General features: G+C 48.9%; 1 protein-coding gene across 2 annotated transcripts in view; it reads left to right on the forward strand.

Annotated features, from left to right (window-relative positions):
• The first annotated feature begins 9,212 nt into the window (after positions 1–9,212).
• Positions 9,213–18,308, forward strand: part of LOC116967774 (leucine-rich repeat and fibronectin type III domain-containing protein 1-like protein) — a 98,339-nt gene continuing 89,243 nt past the window's right edge. For both annotated transcript variants that reach the window (XM_033014379.1, XM_033014380.1), the window contains exon 1: positions 9,213–9,569. The gene's annotated coding sequence lies outside the window, so the exon portion shown is untranslated. The remainder of the gene's footprint in view (positions 9,570–18,308) is intronic.

Below are 18,308 nucleotides of genomic sequence, written 5' to 3' on the forward strand. Positions count from 1 at the left end.
AGTGTACAGATACATGATAAGGGAATAACGTTTAGTGCAAGGTAAAGCCAGCAAAGTCCGAACAAGGATAGTCCGAGGGTCACCAATGAGGTAGATAGTAGTTCAGGACTGCTCTCTGGTTGTGGTAGGATGGTTCAGTTGCCTGATAACAGCTGGGAAGAAACAGTGTCTGGACCACAGTGTGTGAGGGTCTGACCATCCTGGGCATTTACAACTACAGATGGAGCCCTGTATTCTGCTGCTGTGTGTCTGCAAGAGTGAATAGTGTTAAATTATCTTATGTATTAGCAACGGAACAATGACATTCTTACTTGATACAGGTTTACAATAACACACGTATGCATATATAATAATCAAAAATAAAGTAACTTAATAAACACAATACTAGATGACCATAATTATGAAAAAAAAGTCAGTCTGAGGTGCAACCAAAGACACAGTCTGTAGAAGATAACAGTTGCTGGGGTTAGTGTTGTGTGATGGTTGTTGGGAAGAAGCTGTTCTTGAACCTGGAGGTCACGGTTTTCAGGCTCCTGTACCTTCTTCCCCATGGTAGCAGCGAGATGGGAGCGTGGCCAGGGTGGTGTGGGTCTCTGATGAGAGTGTGGTCAGGTCGGTGTGGGTCTCTGTTGATGTTAGCCGCCTTCTTCAGGCAGCAGCTCCCACAATGAATTCTAATTTGCTGCAGTTGAACAGGCCATAAATACAATAACACAGATACATTGAATAATCAATAATGTAGATAATGAAGAGATATGGATCAAATGCAGGCAAGTGAGATTAGTTTAGCTTGGCATCATGTTTGGCACAGACATTGTAGGGTGAAGGGCTTGTTCGTGTGCTGTACTGTGCTGTTCCATGTTCCATGTTCCATTACAATAAATGAACAACCAGTAAGACTAAGTAACTGGACCATAGTAATGCCAAAACCAGAGTCCGTGGTGTAACCAAAGATACAGTCGGTAGAAGATCACAGTTGCTGAGGTTAGTGTCGTGCAGAGTTCAAGAGCCTGATGGTTGTTGGGAAGAAGCTGTTTTTGAACCTGGAGGTCACAGTTTTCAAGCTCCTGTACCTTCTTCCTGATGGTAGCAGCGAGATGAGAGGGTGGCCAGGGTGGTGTGCGTCTCTGATGATGCTGGCTGCCTTTCTGAGGCAGCGACTCCTGTAGATCCCTTCAATGGTGGGGAGGTCAGTACATGTGATGGACCGGGCAGTGTCCACCACTCTCTGTAATCTTTCTTTATGGGCTTTTGGATTACTCCACACATGAGGGATGATTTCAAGTTCAAGTTCAAGTTCAAGTTAGTTTATTGTCATGTGTCCCTGTATAGGACAATGAAATTCTTGCTTTGCTTAAGCACACAGAAAATAGTAGGCATTTACTACAAAACAGATAAATGTGTCCATATACCATGATATAAATATATACACACATGAATAAATAAACTGATAGTGCAAATAACAGAAAGTGGTTGGTAATAATCAGCGTTTTGTCCGAGCCAGGTTTAATAGCCTGATGGCTGAGGGGAAGTAACTATTCCTGAACCTGGTTGTTGCAGTCTTCAGGCTCCTGTACCTTCTACCTGAAGGTAGCAGGGAGATGAGTGTGTGGCCCGGATGGTGTGGGTCTTTCATGATACTGCCAGCCTTTTTGAGGCAGCGACTGCGATAGATCCCCTCGATGGAAGGAAGGTCAGAGCCGATGATGGACTGGGCAGTGTTTACTACTTTTTGTAGTCTTTTCCTTTCCAGGGCGCTCAAATTGCCGAACCAAGCCACGATGCAACCGGTCAGCATGCTCTCGACTGTGCACCTGTAGAAGTTAGAGAGAGTCTTCCTTGACAATCCGACTCTCCGTAATCTTCTCAGGAAGTAGAGGCGCTGATGTGCTTTTTTGATGATTGCATTAGTGTTCTCGGACCAGGAAAGATCTTCAGAGATGTGCACGCCCAGGAATTTGAAGCTCTTGACCCTTTCAACCATCGACCCGTTGATATAAATGGGGCTGTGGGTCCCCCTCCTACTCCTTCCAAAGTCCACAATCAGTTCCTTGGTTTTGCTGGTGTTGAGGGCCAGGTTATTGCGCTGGCACCATATGGACAGTTGCTCGATCTCTCTTCTGTACTCTGACTCATCCCCATCAGTGATACGCCCCACAATAGTGGTGTCGTCAGCGAACTTGATGATGGAGTTCGCACTGTGGTTCGCTACGCAGTCATGGGTATAGAGTGAGTACAGCAGGGGGCTGAGCACGCAGCCTTGAGGTGCTCCCGTGCTGATTGTTATTGAGGCTGACACATTTCCACCAATACGAACAGACTGTGGTCTGTGGACGAGGAAGTCGAGGATCCAGTTGCAGAGGGATGCGCAGAGACCCAGTTCTGCGAGTTTGGTAACCAGTTTGGAGGGGATGATTGTGTTAAATGCCGAGCTGTAATCAATGAATAACAGCCTGACATATGAGTTTTTGTTGTCCAAGTGGTCCAGTGCGGAGTGGAGGGCCAGCGAGATCGCATCCACCGTTGATCTGTTGTGGCGGTACGCGAACTGCAGTGGGTCCAGGTTTTTGTCGATGTAGGAGTTGATTTGCTCCATGATCAACCTCTCAAAGCACTTCATCACCACCGCCGTTAGTGCCACTGGTCGATAGTCATTGAGGCATGTCACCTTACTCTTCTTGGGCACCGGTATAATTGATGCCCTTTTAAAGCAGGTGGGGACCTCAGACCTCAGAAGTGAGATTTACATTTACACCAAGCTAATTAACCTACAAACCTGTACGTCTTTGGAGTGTGGGAGGAAAATGAAGATCTTGGAGAAAATACTTGTGGTCACGGGGAGAACGTACAAACTCCGTACAGACGGCATCCGCAGTCAGGATGGAACCCGGGTCTCTGGCGCTGTGAGGCAGCAACTCTACCGCTGCACCAACCTGTCGCTCTATAGTATCTGATGTGTGGGTTTGATCTCACGATCTGTTGACTTCCTGAGGTGGGGATAAGGATTTCTGAACAATCCCTGCCTTGCTTCAGCGAGTTCTGAAATATCAGTATTAATAGAAAATAATGTTTTTCTGCACAAATTGGCGTGCAGTATAGTGGGATGCATCAGACCAGCTGTTGAAGTGGATACTCGAAAGAAGTGTTTAGCAAATTGCTGCATATCGGTTTCATACTTAACAAGAGCTCGCTGTGTAAACACTTTGTAGCCAACTGCAATGTTTTTTCAATATTTCATTACATTAACAAAGTATTAATAAGTCATAGACTGTGTAGTAATTACTGAACTATTTACCTTCTGCACATCTGTCGGAGTGACAGTGTTGCAGCTCTGTAGGACTTTGGTTCGGGACACATTTGCAGAATTGTGTGCAGTTTAGTTTAGAGACACAGCGCGGAAACAGGCCCTTCGGCCCACCGAGTGTGCACCGACCAGCGATCCAGCACATTGTCACTACTTGGGGACAATTTTTTACATTTAAACCAAGCCAATTAGCTTACAAACCTGCATGTCTTTGGAGAGTGGGAGGAAACCGAAGATCTCGGATAAAACCTCCAGGAAGATATTGGGCAGATGGAGAGGGGGCAGATATTTAACAAACTGCTACCTGGATTAGAGGGCATTAACTACAAGGAGAGGTTGGAGAAACTTGTATTGTTTTCTCTGGAAGGTGGAGGATAAGGGGAGACGTGATAGATGGGATAGACAATCAGAACCTCTAACCAGGATGGAAATGTGAAACAAGTTAAAGTGTGTAGGGCAAATATTTTACACAGAGGGAGGTGGGTGCCTGGAACGCGCTGCCAAGGGGGGTGGTGGAGACAGATACTATAGTGGCATTTAAGAGGCTTTTAATAGGCAGATGGATATGCAGGGAAAGGTTTATATGCAGGCAGAGGAGATTATGTTTAGCACAGGCCTATGTTTACTGTATGTTCTACGGGGCAGACAAGAGACCAGGAATATTGCATGAGATCTGTGATTCAGCATTCCTGCTCTGTCATCCTAATGTTTAGTTTGGTGATACATCCAGTCCACACCGACCAATGATCAGTTCTATCCTACGCACACTAGGGACAATTTAATGAAGCAAATGAAGCTACAAGCCCGCACGTCTTTGGAGTGTGGGAGGAAACGGGAGCACCCGGAGAAAACTCACACAGATCACGGGGAGAACGTGCAAACTGACCCGCTGAGTTACTCCAGCACTGTGTGAAACGTCACCTATCCATGTTCTCCACAGATGCTGCCTGACCCGCTGAGTTACTCCAGCACTCTGTGAAACGTCACCTATCCATGTTCTCCACAGATGATGCCTGACCCGCTGAGTTACTCCAGCACTCTGTGAAACGTCACCTATCCATGTTCTCCACAGATGATGCCTGACCCGCTGAGTTACTCCAACACTTAGTGTTTTAGAACAGGACAGTACAGCACAGTAACAGGCCCTTCGGCCCACAATGTGTGTGCCTAACATGATGCCAAGTTAAACTCCCATCTGCCTGTACATGATCAATAACTCTCTATTCCCTGCATTCCCATGTGCCTGTCTAAAAGCCTCTTACAGACCAAGTTTCCAGCATTTGTAATCTCTTGTGTCCATGAGGCATCATTTATTACCCATCCATAATTACGCCTGAGCCATTTCAGTTAAGGCTCAGCCTGATGCCTCTCATTGGGGGAGGGGGGGGGGTGGGGGAGCAGGTAAAGCAGCTAATCTCCAACCTATGGACCAGTAATCAGCCAGAGGATTTTAATGACAAGTCGGTCGTGGTTACTAATACCACTTTTTGTTATTCCAGATTATTTAATTAACTGAATGTTAATTCCCCAGCTCCCACGGTGAAGTACAAACTCTTGACTTCGGTTCATTAGCCCAGGCCTCTGGATAATAGCTGAGTACATTAGCTGCCATCTTATCCACCTTACACGGCTATTCTGCTTTCTTCCTTTCCACCTGTTTCTACGCACACGTGTTTTATTTGTCTGTTTCTCACCCCATAACGATTTCAATTGGCCTCGTGCAACACGGAAACAGGCCCTTCGGCCCGACTCCATGTTGGTGGGTGTGTGGAACGAGCTGCCAGATGAGGTAGTTGAAGCTGGGACTGTCCCAACATTTAAGAAGCTGTTAGTCGGGTACATGGATAGGACAAGTTTGTAGGGATATGGACCAAAGGCAAGCAGGTGGGACTAGTGTAACTGGGACATTTTGGCCGGTGTGGGCAAGTTGTATCACTCTATGACTCTAACTCGCACTGTCCCATCTATGCCCTGCCCATATTTAGTCCATATCCCTCTAAACCTTTCCCATCCATGTACAGGTGCCTGTGATGCCCTTTAAATGTTGTTATTGTACCTGCCTCAACTACCTCCTGGCAGCTCGTTCCATACACCCACTACCCTCTGAGTGACCACACCATCGAAGGTCCATCACAACTACTGACCTCCCCACCATCGAAGGGATCTACTGGAGGTACTGCCTCAAAAAGGCAGCAGGACCCACACCACCCTGGCCAGGCTCTTGTCTTGTTGAAGGTACAGGAGCTCCCCCTCCCCATCTTTCGCTATCTATCTCTCTCTCTCTCTCTCTCTCTCTCTCTCTCTCTCTCTCTCTCTCTCTCTCTCTCTCTCTCTCTCTCTCTCTCTCTCTCTCTCTCTCCAGCACATAATTCACTTCACGTACATTTTCACTTTTCAATCCTACACTGTGGACCCTGCCACTGGCCCTTGCTGTTGAGACGTCACCAAGTTTCAAGCATTTGATCATCTTTCCATCAGCCCGATGAGTTATTCATTTTGCTGGGAGATCGGATGTTAATTGGAACGGCTCCACAGCTTCATCTCAGAGTAAGCTACACATCGTCACGAGCCGTGCTGCAGACAAAAAACCCTTCTGATCTCGAATATTGCTCAAGGCACTTTTATTTTAACCCCAGTGCCTTTATCTCTGTGCTCAGTTACCCCAGGAGCAGATGGTTTTTGAAACTACCCCAAGCCCGGCTATTCAAAGTCCAACCCAGCCAAGTCAAGCATGAATAATAATTTGAAATAATTATACGTACGTAAACAATAGGTGCAAGAGTTAGCCGTTCGGCCCTTCGAGCCAGCACTAGGATGGAACGTTATTGATGAAGGTGATGCTGGTTGTTGATGACCTCCATTGCTTGTCACGCATCACTGTCCGATGCCCTGTCCTAACAATGTTATAATCCTCCTCATCAGAGGCTCAACCAAACCAGTTCCCCACAAATAAACACTAATTCAAAGAGATGGTTTGAACAGAAACATAACATTTAGACAGGTACATGTATGATAGGACAGGTTTGGAGGGATATGGACCAAAACGCGGGCAGGTGGGACTAGTGTAGCTGGGGCATGTTGGCCAGTATGGGCAAGTTGGGCCGAAGGGCCTGTTTCCGTGACTAGTGTAGCTGGGGCATCTTGGCTGGTGTGGGCAACTTGGGCCGAAGGGCCTGTTTCCGTGACTAGTGTAGCTGGGGCATGTTGGCCGGTGTGGGCAAGTTGGGCCGAAGGGCCTGTTTCCGTGACTAATGTAGCTGGGGCATGTTGGCCGGTGTGGGCAAGTTGGGCCGAAGGGCCTGTTTCCGTGACTAGTGTAGCTGGGGCATGTTGGCCATTGTGGGCAAGTTGGGCCGAAGGGACTGTTTCCACACTGTATCACTCTGTGACTTTAACAATTAAACAGAAGGGCAAAAGCAACAATATGTGCCCAGTTTGTGAGATGAGATGTTGAGGGTGGCACAGCGGGTAGAGCTGCTGCCTTACAACCGGCTTGGATCCTGACCACGGGTGCTGCCTGTATGGAGTTTGCACGTTCTCCCTGTGACCGCGTGAGTTCTCTCTGGATGCTCCGGTTTCCTCCCACACTCCAAAGACCTTAGAATAACATTGAACAGAAACCTTCCGACATGCCAATGGTTGAGAAACTATCTCCTCTTTCCAGTTCGGTGTTTGCAGAGCCAATAGGAATGCTGCTTCTCACCCGCTCCTCTTCCCCACCCCAAGCCCCTCGACCTCTGTACCCCTTGACCTCGGCGCAGCACCGTGGGGAACGGTGACCAAGTAACCTGCTCTCTGTCCCCTGACTCCCTTTGGGAGCAAGGCAACAAACTGACTGGAGCAGCAATGATCCAGCACTCCATGCAGATCATGGTCATCACCGTCATGATCACCTTGAATGGCGGTGCTGGCTCGAACGTTGGAAAGTCAATCCTGCACCTATTGTCTATTGTCAAATGATGGATCTTCTGCTTCACTGATTGAATATTCAAAAAATTATGCCTTTCAATTTCAATTTTGTTTTCCATTCCTTAATTTAGAATCATAAATTGGGGTGGGTTACGGTCAATTGCAATGGCGAATCACCGAATCTGTGGCAGGGGAGGAACAGGAAGACATTATAACCTTCATGCTTATGTTGGTTAAACAGCTGCTATTGGAATCCTCGTCCACACTGTTCTGCAGCCTGGCAGGTAACAGCGTATCAGGCAGTGTGAATATGAGTGCTGGAGTAACTCAGCGGGTCAGGCAGCATCTGTGGAGAACATGGATAGGTGACGTTTTGGGTCGGGACCCTTCTTCAGACTGATTCGGGACGACAGATGGCACAATGGGCTAGGTGTTCGGCTGGCAACCGGAAGGTAGCCGGTTCGAATCCCGCTTGGAGTGCATACTGTCGTTGTGTCCTTGGGCAAGACACTTCACCCACCTTTGCCTGTGTGTGAATGTGTGTGAGTGATTGGTGGTGGTCGGAGGGGCCGTAGGCGCAGATTGGCAGCCACGCTTCCGTCAGTCTGCCCCAGGGCAGCTGTGGCTACAGAAGTAGCTTACCACCACCGAGTGCGACTGAGGAGTGAATGAATAATGCGATGTAAAGCGCCTTGAGTATTAGAAAGGCGCTATATAAATCCCATCCATTATTATTATTATTATTATTATTCTCATTGATTTCTTCCAATGGGAATGGATCGAAGATCAGTAAAGATCAGACTCACTCTAGCCTTGTGCGTATCCTACCTGGCATCACCTGCCCCACTTTGGAGTCCCCACTTAGCCCACAGTACCCCAGAACCAATCAGAAGCTGACGAGGAACCATCATCTGAAGAAGAACCAGATTAGATTCAGAATAAATATCTTCAATGCCCAGATCCCTTGAATGAATTCTTAAAAATCTAATCGTGATTTGGTTCTAAAAATGAAATGATATTTTGTAGATCTTCTCCCTTAGTGTTTTACTTGTCCATCTGTCTTTGTGTATCGTCTTTCACAGCTTTCTGCCCCTCTCTGTCACCCCTCCCTCCACTCTCTGTCTGTCACTCCTCCCTCCGCTCTCTCTCTGTAATCCCTCCCTCTGCCTCTCTCTCTTTGTCACCCCTCCTTATGCTCTCTCTCGCTATCATCCGTCCCTCTGCCTCTCTCTCTCTCTCTCTCTCTCGCTCTGTTACCCCTCCCTCTGGTCACCCCTCCCTCTGCTCTCTCTCTGTCACCCCTCCCTCTGCCTCTCTAGCCCACTCTGCTACAACTGTGCTAACTGCGCCTGTCCTCATTTATATGCATGAGACGCACGGCCACTCCTCCAGAGAGTTGCCTGGTTGATTCTCTCAGCCCGCTTCTCCCTCCAGCTATCCGTGTTCCTGCGCGCTGGATGGCCGGAGAATGGAGTGTGGGCAATCGGCAGACTGAGGGAGGGAGAGACGGGCAGAGACAGGACTCGGCCGCTGTTCTTGTGTGGAGAATGCGGAGACTCTGATGTAGCCGGGATTTAAAGAGAGGCGATCAGCGAGGAAGGGAGGCTGCTGTTGCAGGTGTTGCTGCAGCTGTGGACTGGCACATCTGTATCGCCCCCAGCCTCTGCAAGGACAGCGGGAGCGCTACGTGCCAGGGAGGGGGCAGTGGGGGAGCCGGGCTCGGCTTACACGGGGCTGCGCTGAGACTCGGCTGCTCCGCACACGCACAAGGCGGCGAGGATGCCCCTGGTTCCTCTCCCGTTCACCGCAACCTTCCTGAGCCCGAGTCTTCCCCTGGAGAGCGGGCGGGCGGCGCGGGGAGTCCGTTCCTTCTAGCGCCGGCCACCGCCAAGGACAAGGGGTCGCCCGGCCGGAGCTGGAGCCTGTGCAAGTGCGGGCGGGCGGAGCGGGACTCGGGAACTGACCGCGGTGCTGAAGCCGCCGCCAGCGAGGAGGGAGCTGTCCGCGGTGCTGAAACATTCGCTAGTAGACGGGTGACAGGAGCTGACTGTGGGGCTGAAGCCATCGTTAGCGTGGAGGGAGCTGTCCGCGGTACTGAAACCACCTCCAGTGGACGGGAACTGGCCGCGGTGCTGAATATATCGCCAGCGTGGAGGGAGGGACTGTAAGATTTGACCGCCGAGTTGCAGCGCCGAGTATTCTTCCTGATGCAAAGCTGCCTGTAACCTCCCCGAAGACCGTGGCTTACCCGAACACTCGCCACACAAGGGGGAGCGAATATCGACCACCCCTCCCCCTCCCTTCAACCCACAGGGACAAGTCGCTGCCTGATTCCGCCGCCCGGTTCCATCCTAAGGTAAAAACGCTCTACAAACCCTCTTCCTTCGTCAAGCAGAACCGTGTTTATTGCAATGTCTCTAATGGTCATTTAGTACAGGGTCCGCAGGTACAGCGTGCAGCTGGGCGAAATGCGGCCGTTTGTAAAAATGCAACTCCCATAACAGATAGCATTGCATTGCAGTAGAACCCAGAAAGGCGTTTGCACTTTCTCCAGCGATAAAAAAAAATGTCTCTGCATGCAACTTTTCAATATGGCTGGGCTAATGAATAATATATGCATAGAAATTCCTTCAGACCTTGCTCTAGGTCTTGCTGCCCTTCACCTCATTTGAAAGAGTTGACTTGTTTTCCCTGAAGCACTGTTTATAGTCTTTGAGTCCCGACTGGCCGCCACTGTAAAAGCCTCGTGTACCCTGCAGCCTCCAACTGCCCGTGGTTTCCAGATTTGAGTAGGCATCGCCCACGGTCCCCGCGTTACGGAATCCCCACCCAGTCACAATCCCGGCCGTTTCCTCGCCCCTCTCACTCGGATTCCGGAAACAATGAGCCGGTTTACAACGCGAGGGTGATGTTGAAGGCAAATTATTTCCCCGTTTGACTCGGACTCAGGGCGACATATTTGAGATCAAACTGTTTCGAAATATTTGCAGCAATCTGACAACCAAACCCACCAAAGTCAAATGTAAACCGACGCCGAGTCTGTAAACGCGGCGGGAACGCGAGTTCTGAGGAAGGGTTTCGGCCCGAAACGTCGCCTATTTCCTTCGCTCCATAGATGCTGCTGCAGCCGCTGAGTTTCCCCAGCAATTGTGTGTACCTTCGATATTCCAGCATCTGCAGTTCCCTTTTGAACACTTAGAGCAGCCGGAGCCGCCCCGCTTTACCGGACACTGGGTCCAAATAGACTCGCCCCCCCACCCCCCTACCCCACCCCACCCCCCGCTCGGGTAACGAGGCTCCGTGGCAGCGATGTACCCGGGGTGGCCGAGGAACAGACAGCTAGCTGATGAACGTGCGTCGTGTAGGAAGCCATCATTAGTGAATCCATTAAACACAAGGTCACGGTGAATGATTGTGTTGTAACATGGAGAGGATGCAGCGCGCTGATACTCTGTTTGTTACAATGCTGCTTTACCTGTAAGTTCTCTTCGCTCAACCCCCTTCCTCCTCTCCCCCTCCTCCTTTCACCCCCCCATCCCTTTCTCTCGTCCCCTTCTCCCCTTCCCCCCTCCTCCCCCTACCCCCCCCCCTTTTCCCCACCGCCCCTCTCTGTTTCCCTCTCCCATCCTCCCCTCTCCCCTCACTAATCGCTCCCCAAAAACCGGACATTGAGACCTCGCTAGGTGTTCAGGGCAGCCTGTAGTGGAACACTCTGCATGAGGACAGTGAGTGCCCAGTTGGTGAGAGGCCTTTGAAGGAAGTAGCTACAGGAGTGAGAAGCGGTTCCACGTTGACTGCCATCCATCCTTTCCCAACAACATCTCTGGGCTTGCTGACCACTCCATTGTCTGCCCAGCAATTTGTGTGTCCAAAATGACCATCTTTCCTCTCTGGGATCTACAAGGTTCTCCCCCTATGTTGCCTGAAAGGATGTGTTGCTATGGTTTTTGAACAGCATCGAGGAAGAATTACAGTGATGGGGAGAATGCTATCAATCACAAGTTTTACTGCAATTCAGAATATTACTGGGACAGAGTCGTACAGAATGTGGCCTCTGGGGGTCATTCAGATTTCAAACCCTTCACCTGGATCTTTTAGCTAAAGGTGACACAGTGGCACAGTGGTAGATCTGCTGCCTCACTGCACCAGAGACCCGGGTGCGATCCTGACTATGGGTGCTTTCTGTACGGAGTTTGTATGTTCTCTCTGTGACCACGTGGGTTTTCTCCGGGTACTCAGTTTCCACCCACACTCCAAAGATGTGCAGGTTTGTAGGTTAATTGGCTTTGGTAAAATTGTAAATTGCCCCTAGTGTGTGTAGGAGTGTGTTAGTGTGCAGGGATCATTGGTCAGTGTAGACTCAGTGGACATGTCACTCGTATAAACAGCTCACATGTGTGTGTTCATCGAGGCTCACACGCGTGTATTGGTTGGAGGGAAATCAAAGCTGCAGGTACTATATTTATCTGCTTGTTTATCTTGTTGTTTTTGGCAAAATATTCCTTAAGTGGAAGAAATGGAGGGGACTCTGATTAATGCAAGCTGGCCGTGTGAATACACAGTGGTTGAGAGGAACCTAGTCTTTTATTCCCAGCAATGTGGGACAGGAGCCAGGTCTAGGTTCTGTAGGAGCCTCTGATCCACGTCTGCCTGTGTGTTGGATAATTCGAGTCGGCTTGGAGCCGTTTCAAATCATTGCACTAAACATCTGTTCTTCAATACAATTGGTGTTAAGTTGGCTACCTCGACTCGAATTAATGGCTGCTGTAGGAGGTGGAGATTTGTAATGTCGATCTTTCCAGGCTTGGAGATTTAACTGCAGCCTGGATATTTCAAGAGAAAGAATTAAGAGCACCAGCTGAGTTTAAAAAAAAAAAAAAAAAAAAAAAAAAAACGCTAAAAATGTTGGAATAACTCAGCGGATCAGGCAGCATCTCATGGATAGTTGACATTTTAATTCGGGACCCTGCTTCAGACGGATTGGAGTGGTGGTGAGGGGGGAGGGGGGGGGGCACTGGGAAAGAGGTGAAGGTGAGGCAAAGCCTGGAAGTGATAGATGGGCAGATGGGTGGACTACGAGTGGAGGCGACAAGGAGACAAAATGATGTCAGATAAAGAGATGTGAAATGTAAAGCCGGAGGGATGGGATGGGGGAGAGGGAGGGGGGAGGATGTACATCAGGGTGGGCGTAGGAAAGGAAATGGGGCCGGGGGGAAATTGTTACATAACATTGGAGAACTCTATGTTTGTACCATTGGGGTATAAACTATCCAAGTATGGTGATGTTCTGACAGCTTGTGTGTGGATGATGGAGGAGGCCCAGGACAGAGTGGCCAGTGTGGAAATGGGAAGTGGGGTTAAAATGTTTATCGACCAGGAGATCCAGCAGGTCTTGGAGGACTGGGTGCAAGTCTTATAAATGGTCGCCAAGCCTACACTTGAACTCGCCGATGTACAGGAAGCCACATCCCACATGAGAAGGTGGAATAACCCAGAATTGGGGTGCGAGCGGGTGATCGATAGGCAGAGTCGGCCAAAGGGCCTGTTTCCAATAACTTTCACTTAACCTCTGTCAAGTTGCGTTGAAGAGCAGCACTAGGACCTTATCCCCTTTTGCAGCGTGGCCCAGAGATTCTTAGCCAAACCAGTCATATCTCTGTACGCCGGACAGAGTTACCAGAGTGATGATATTACAATAGGCTGTTGTGCCGTTAAGTAAATAATGTCGCAATCTGTCTGTGGGCTAATAAGTTAATGAAGCACTGACAGGTGGCCTCTTGAACAAGTTTTGATTTTGGAATAAGATCAGGATTGTGAAAGAATATAATTCAAGCATGTGATCAATTTTATTATTCTATTTAGCCCATTTCTCAATGTCAGGCTAGTTTACAATTCAATAGTAACTGTATTTTTTATTGATTGGGCCCCATTAGATAACATGAAGTGAATCAGTATTAAGATCTTGCAGTTGGCTTTAGCTTGTTATCTTCTACATGTGATTCAATTGTCAAATAAATACAAACTGCTGATGCAGGAAGTCTGAAATAAATATGGATGGAAAGACAGAGATACCCGCTTTCAGTTTCAATTCAGTTTATTGTCACGTGTACTGAGGTACAGTGAAAAGCTTTTTGTTGCGTGCTAACCAGTCAGCGGAAAGACAATACATGATTACAATCGATCCATTTACAGTTTACAGATAATAATAATAATAATAAATTTTATTTATGGGCGCCTTTCAAGAGTCTCAAGGACACCTTACAAAAATTGAGCATGTAGAGGAAAAATGTAAGGGGAATGAAATAAATAGTAGAGACATGACTAGTACACAAAGTAAAGACAGAATTCAATACAAAACACAGTATGAGGCAATTAATGCACAGATGAAAAGGGACGGGGACGTGGGGCTAAGGATAGGCAGAGGTGAAGAGATGGGTCTTGAGGCGGGACTGGAAGATGGTGAGGGACACGGAATTGCGGATCAGTTGGGGGAGGGAGTTCCAGAGCCTGGGAGCTGCCCTGGGTAAGGCTCTGTCCCCAAAACTGCGGAGGTTGGACTTGTGGATGGAGAGGAGACCGGCTGATGTGGATCTGAGGGACCGTGAGGGTTGGTAGGGGGAGAGGAGGTCAGTGAGATATGGGGGGGCCAGATGGTGGAGGGCTTTGTAGGTGAGGACCAGGATTTTGTAGGTGATCCGGTGGGAGATGGGAAGCCAGTGAAGTTTTTTGAGGACTGGAATGATGTGATGCCAGGATTTGGTGTGGGTGATGAGTCGGGCGGCTGCGTTCTGGACCAGTTGGAGTCGGTTGATGTAGGTGGAGCTGATGCCAAGGAGAAGTGAGTTGCAATAGTCCAGTCGGGAGGAGATGAAGGCATGGATGAGTCTTTCAGCAGCGGGCGGTGTGAGAGAGGGTCTGAGTTTGGCGATGTTGCGGAGATGAAAGAAGGAGGTTTTAATGACATGGCGGATGTGAGGCTCAAGGGAGAGGGTGGAATCAAAGATCACGCCTAGGTTGCGGGCCTGGGGAGATGGGGAGACAGTGGTGCCGTCGATGGTGAGAGTGGGGTTATTGATTTTGCTGAGTGTGGCTTTGGAGCCTATGAGGAGGAATTCTGTCTTATCGCTGTTGAGTTTGAGGAAATTATGTTGCATCCAGGTTTTTATAGCTGACAAACAGGAGTTGATATGGGAGAGGGGGGGGGTTGTGGGGGGATTTGGTGCCAAGGTAAATCTGGGTGTCATCAGCGTAACAGTGGATGTCCAGATTGAAGTGGCGGAGTATCTGACCAAGGGGGAGGATGTAGATGATGAAGAGGAGGGGGCCGAGTACGGAGCCTTGGGGAACGCCTTGAGTGACTGTGGCTGTAGCAGAGGTGTGGTTGTGGAGAGAGATGAAGTGGGGTCTGTTGGAAAGGTAGGAACGGAGCCAGCTGAGTGCAGAGCCTTCAATGCCGAGGTCTTTGAGTCTGGTGAGCAGGATGTTATGGTTCACTGTATCGAAGGCTGCGCTCAGGTCGAGGAGGATGAGGATGTTGAGGGAACCAGTGTCAGCAGAGGTGAGGAGGTCGTTGACTTTGAGGAGAGCAGTTTCTGTGCTATGGAGGGGGCGAAAGCCAGATTGGAGGGGTTCAAGTAGGTTATACGCAAGGAGGTGGGAATGAAGTTGCGACGCAACGATACGCTCCAGGGTTTTTGAAAGAAAGGGGAGGTTTGAGATTGGGCGGTAGTTAATGAGAGAGGAGGGATCAAGACCAGGTTTCTTTAAGATTGGTGTAACGGCAGCAGTTTTGAAAGCGGAGGGGACAATTCCTTGGGACAATGAGGAGTTGAAGAGATTAGTGAGGTAGGGGCAGAGAACAGGGAGGCAGGACTTCAGCAGGGGAGTGGGGAGAGGGTCGAGGGAGCAGGTAGTGGGTTTGGAAGAGCTGATGAGTTTGGAGATTTCAATAGGGGTGACCAGGTCAAACTGGGAGAGGAAGCAGTGTGGATACATGATAAGGGATCGTTGTTGCCGTAGAGATTTGAGTGTGGAGTGATTGTAATATGTGACTGTAGATTTACCGCAACTCTGGAGAAAAGGGATAGGTGATGTATCAGGTTGAGACCCTTCTTCAGTCACGAGATGCTGCCTGACCCGCTGAGTTACTCCAGCTTTTTATGAGTATCTTCAGATTAAACCAGCATCTGCAGTTCCCTCCTACACATTGTAGATCTGCATCTGTGCCCAGCTCGCAAATAGTCGCCTGGGTTGGACGCCATTTGGAAGCTGCGTGTGTGGGGAGGGAAGAGGGGATCACGATTCAGGTTACTGACCCCCCAGCACACATGGGAAAGCGTGAAGCAAGTGTGTCTCAGGATGTGGGGAGGAAAGGGGGAGTATTGTTGGTGACGGGACACAGGCAAGGTTGTTGAGGTGACTAGATAGTCCCCCTGGCCTCTCATTAATCATCGCTGGTCTACCTGGAGCGGCACAGTGTGCCGGGGCAGCAGGACAAAGGTCGTCCATGCCAACAGGACAACAAGCTCATCAGGAAGGCTGGCTCAGTCCTGAGGGTGGAGTTGGATCCACGGGAGGTGGTCTTGGCGGGGAGGATGCTCCTCAAACTGCAGTACATACTGGATAATACAGCTTACCCCCTCCATGACACTGGACAACCTGAGGAGCACCTTCAGCAACAGACTGGTTCCACCAAGATGCAGCACACAACGCCACAGGAGATCCTTCTTCCCTGTGGCTATCAAACGGTACAACTCCTCCCCTTTCTGTCGTGGAAAGAATCAGTTGGTCAGGTACAGGTCAGCAAACCTGATGATTTTTTTAAAAGCTGCATTTTTGCTGTAACATGATATTCTACACTACCAGTTATACTCTTGTATATACGTCTCGATTGTACTTGTGGTGAAGTTTAGGGTGGTGCAGCGGTAGAGTTGCTGCCTCATAGTGCCAGAGACCCGGGTTCGATCCTGGTCAGCACGGACTCGGTGGGCCGAAGGGCCTGTTCCTGCTCTGTATCTCTAAACTAAACGACATCATGATTTTATGGGATAGCAAACAAAGCATTTCACTGTACCTTAATACACGTGACAATAGGCCAATGCCCATAACAATATTAGAGGTGCTCAGAAATGGATGGCCAATGGTCAAGTGTTTTATTGTCGTGTCCCAGATAGAACAATGAAACTCTTACTTGCAGAAGCTCAACAGAATATGTGAACATAGTACTATGTAACCAATATAATAAACGAGAAAGAAAAAACTGTTCTGTGTGTGTGTGTGTGTACATACACACACACACACACACACACACACACATACACATGCTGTATAATATACATATACACATGAACACATAGGTACTTATTAAAATCAAACAATAATAGTGCAATAATAGTCCACGTAGATCAGAGCTTTTTTGAGAGTGTTGGGGAGAAGCTGTTTTTGAATCTGGAGGTGATAGTTTTCAGGCTCCTTTACCTTCTTCCCGATGGTGGCAGTGAGATGAGAGCATGGCAAGGGTGGTGTGGGTCTCTGATGATGCTGGCTGCCTTTTTGAGGCAGCGCCTACTGTAGATCCCTTCGATGGTGGGGGGTCAGTACTGTGATGGGCCTTCGATGGTGGGGGGTCAGTGTGATGGGCCTTCGATGGTGGGAGGTCAGTACTGTGATGGCCAGGAGTACTAGGCAGAATCCCCAACCTCTTTACTGCAACAGTGATGCCAATGACAAAGCCCTGTGTTGTATTCCCTTGCTGTGCTGTTGACTCGGGATCTCAGGCTTGTTGTTGACACGAGGGCATTGCAAGATTTGACCAAACATAATTGAAAACTCGCTCTCAATGTGGGCAATGTCACGCCAATCCCCAGAGCTTCCAAAGGGAAGAAATAATTTCAGTGAATTCAGACAATTTCACATCAATCTGGTTTCAAATAAGTGAAAGCTCCCAACAATTGAAGATAACATTAAAATCTTCCTCTACACTCCCCCACACCTACTGCTCCATCCGTGTTCATCTCTCCACATATTTCCACCTAATTATCGGTATCTACCTGAGGTGTTAGTCTCATTCTCACAGCCCTGGAACTGTTGAAGCAGTTTCCTGGTTACGGTGAAAGGCCTGATGGAGCATTCAAGCCCAAGAAAGAAGGTAAAACAGGCAATGAAACAGACGCTCATGTGACCTATTATACATCTCGTAGTGAGAATAGCAGAGTGCGTTCCCACACACTGAAGGATGCAGGACAGACACTAACATGGACACACCCTAAATCGCTAAACATCACTAAATGGGACACAGAGTGCTGGAGTAACTCAGCGGGTCAGGCAGCATCTGTTGAGAACATGGATAGGCGACGTTTCACAGAGTGCTGGAGTAACTCAGCGGGTCAGGCAGCATCTGTGGAGAACATGGATAGGTGACGTTTTGTTTCGGGACGCTTCTTCAGCTGACCCTGCATTGCTCACTTCTGTTTAGTTTACAGACGGCTGTGGAGGCCACAAGTCAATGGATATTTTCACGGCAGAGATAGATTGTTGATTAGTATGGGTGTCAGGGGTTATTGGGAGAAGGCAGGAGAATGGGGTTAGGAGGGAGAGATAGATCAGCCATGATTGAATGGCGGAGTAGACTTGATGGGCCGAATGGCCTAATTCTGCTCCTATCACTTATGAACACGAGATATAGCATGGAAACGGGCTCTTCAGCCCAAAAACTTTCACTGTACCTCAGCACATGTGACAATAAACTCAACTCAAGTCCACGTCAACCATCGATCACCTGTTCACAGTTCTACATTATCATCCACTTCCTACACACTTGGGGCAATTTACAGAGGGCTGAATAACCTACAAACCCGCACATCTTTGAGACGTGGGAGTCTGTGGAATTCTCTGCCTCAGAGGGCGGTGGAGGCCGGTTCTCTGGATGCTTTCAAGAGAGAGCTAGATAGGGCTCTTAAAAATAGCAGAGTCAGGGGATATGGGGAGAAGGCAGGAACGGGGTACTGATTGGGGATGATCAACCATGATCACATTGAATGGCGGTGCTGGCTCGAAGGGCCGAATGACCTACTCGTGCACCTATTGTCTATTGTTT

The sequence above is a fragment of the Amblyraja radiata genome, chromosome 41 (assembly GCF_010909765.2).
Source record: "Amblyraja radiata isolate CabotCenter1 chromosome 41, sAmbRad1.1.pri, whole genome shotgun sequence".
Taxonomy (NCBI): domain Eukaryota; kingdom Metazoa; phylum Chordata; class Chondrichthyes; order Rajiformes; family Rajidae; genus Amblyraja; species Amblyraja radiata.